Source organism: Arachis hypogaea, chromosome 10 (genome assembly GCF_003086295.3).
Source record: "Arachis hypogaea cultivar Tifrunner chromosome 10, arahy.Tifrunner.gnm2.J5K5, whole genome shotgun sequence".
Classification (NCBI taxonomy): Eukaryota; Viridiplantae; Streptophyta; class Magnoliopsida; order Fabales; family Fabaceae; genus Arachis; species Arachis hypogaea.
In genome coordinates, this window is record NC_092045.1 from 52231867 (window position 1) to 52234743 (window position 2877).

A 2877-nucleotide genomic window follows, 5' to 3' on the forward strand; every position below is an offset into this window, starting at 1 on the left:
AAAATCATAGTTTTTGAACATTCAAAATTTCTAAGTTTGGTGTCTTGCATGTCTTACTTTTCTTAAAAATTTTCAAAAACATGTCCTTGATGTTCATCATGATCTTCAAAGTGTTCTTGGTGTTCATCTTGACATTCAAACTGTCCTTGCATGCATTACTTTATTTGATTTTGCATTTTTATGTCCTACTTCATTTTTTTGTTTTTCTCTCTCTTCATTAAAAATTCAAAAAAAATAAAAAAATATATTTTCAAGTAAATAATACAGAAAAATGAAGATTTAGAACATAAAGCAGAAAAATCACAGAGAAAAAGAGCTCACTGGTGTCAAAACTCCAGTAAAGAGGCACTTTGGGTGTTAAACGCTAGAATGGCTACCTTTCTGAGCATTTAACGCCAGTAAAGCTATCATTATGGGCGTTTAGAAAAATGCCCAATAAAGAAGGATTTCTGGCGTTTAATGCCAGCCAGGTAAATGCCCAAAGAGGTAGCATTCTGGGCGTTAAACGCCAGAATGGATAGCATTCTAAGCGTTCAACGCCAGGATAACACAAGGGAGGTAATTTAGTTTCCAATTCGATTTTTTCAATTTTTCATGTCTTAATTCATAACTTTTTTCATCAAACATATTTTAAACTTTCATTTTTCATTTTTCTTTTAATGATTTTGAAAATTTTCAAACTAATTTTTCAAAAATCTTTTTCTTAGTCTTATCTCATATTTTACAAAATCCTTGCTAACAATTAATATTTTGATTCAAAAAATTTCAAGTTCGTTACTTTCTTGTTAAGAAAGGATCAATCTTTAAATTTTAGAATCATATCTTTTTAAAACTCAAATCTTTTTTAATCATATTTTTTTCAATCATATCTTTTTTTTCAAACATATATTTTTAATCATATTTTTTAAATCTTTTTCAATCATATCTCTTTTAGTTTGATTTCAAAATCTTTTTTCTAACTTCTTATCTTTTCAAAATTATTTTCAAATTTTTTTGTCAACTAATTACTATTTCTTATCTTTTTCAAAACCACCTAACCACTTTTCCACTTCCAATTTTCGAAAATCTCTAACCATTTTTCAAAAATCATTTTTTATTAACTAATTGTTTTCAACTCTAATTCTATTTTATTCCTTTTTCAAATTTTTGAAAACTCTCTCTCTCCTCTCTTTTTATTTAATTGCTAACAATTCTCTTCTACTCATCTAAAAATTCGAACCCTCCCCTTCTTTCTGTGTTCGAATTCTTCTTATTCTCCCTCTACTTCATCCTTCCATTATCCTTCTCTGTTGACAACTCAAGGAATCTCTATACTGTGACATAGAGGATTCCACTACTCCCTTTTGTTCTCTTCTTTTTTATATGAGCAGAAACAGGGATAAAAATATTCTTGTTGAAGTTGATCCTGAACCTGAAAGGACTCTGAAGAAGAAGCTAAGAGAAGCTAAAGCACAACACTCCGGAGAGGACCTTACAGAGAATTTCGAAAAAGAAGAAGACATGGCAGCCAAACCCAACAACAATGCTAGAGATGCAAGGAAGATGCTTGGTGACTATGCTGCACCAACGTCCAACTTCTATGGAAGAAGCATCTCAATTCCTGCCATTGGAGCAAACAACTTTGAGCTGAACCCCCAATTAGTTTCTCTAATGCAGCAGAATTGCAAGTTTCATGGACTTCCATCGGAAGATCCTCATCAATTCTTTGCTGAATTCTTGCAGATCTGTAATATTGTTAAGACCAATAGGGTTGATCCCAAGGTCTACAAAATTATGCTTTTCCCTTTTGCTATGCAAGACAGAGCTAGGACATGGTTGGACTCACAACCTAAAGAAAGCCTGAACTCTTGGGAAAAGTTGGTCAATGCCTTCTTGACCAAATTCTTTCCACCTCAAAAGATGAGTAAGCTCAGAGTGGACGTCCAAACCTTCAGACAGAAGGAAGGTGAATCCCTCTATGAAGCTTGGGAAAGATACAAGCAATTAACCAAAAGGTGTCCTTCTGACATGTTTCCAGAATGGAGCATCATATGTATATTCTATGATGGTCTGTCTGAAATGTCAAATATGTCATTGGATCATTTTGCTGGTGGATTAATAAACCCCAATTTTGTGGTTTTCTTGTGCTTAATTTGGGGGATTTTATCACCTTTTCTCACATTTATTCAATGAAATGGCATGGTTTTATAATTCTCCCTTGATTTGTGCTTAGATGTGAAAACATACTTTTTAGGCCTTAAAATAGCTAAATTTAACTCACTTTAATTCCATTTGATACCATGATATGTTTGTTGAGTGATTTCAGGTTCATAAGGCAAGTATTGGATGGAAGAAGTGAGGAGAAAAGCATGCAAAGTGGGAGGACTCATGAAGAAATGAAGGAACCGTAAAGCTGTGAAGCCTGACCTCTTCGCACTCAATCGGCCATAACTTGAGCTACATAGGTCCAAATGAGGCGGTTTTAGTTGCATTGAAAAGCTAACATCCGGAGCTTCGAAATGATATAAAATTTGCTATAGTTTCCTAACGTCTAGGGATGCGCACATACACTGTACGTGTGTGCACCGATGGAGCAGCGTAGGTCCATTTTGGGCAACTCGTTGGGTGCGATTTCTAGCTCATTTTGGGCCCAATCCGACTCATTTCTGATGCTATTGAACCCAAGGATTGAAGGGGAAATGAACCAAGTAGTCGTAGTTTAGTTTTCATCATGTTTTAGAGTAGAATTCTAGAGAGAGAAGCTCTCTCTTCTCCCTAGAATTTAGCGCAGTTTAGGTTTAATTCTCTCAAATTCATCTTTCAATTCTTGTTTTGATTTAGTTTTCTCTTTTAATTTCTTGTTGTTACATCTTTGTTCTTCTAGTTCTTGTTGTTAAT

At 34.0% G+C, this 2877-nt stretch overlaps 1 non-coding gene across 1 annotated transcript; it reads right to left on the reverse strand.

Moving 5' to 3' along the window:
• Positions 1-1905: 1905 nt before the first annotated feature.
• Positions 1906-2009, reverse strand: LOC112719116 (small nucleolar RNA R71). The gene has a single exon (XR_003161431.1). It is a non-coding gene; the product is annotated as a small nucleolar RNA R71 (small nucleolar RNA).
• Between the last annotated feature and the right edge of the window lie 868 nt (positions 2010-2877).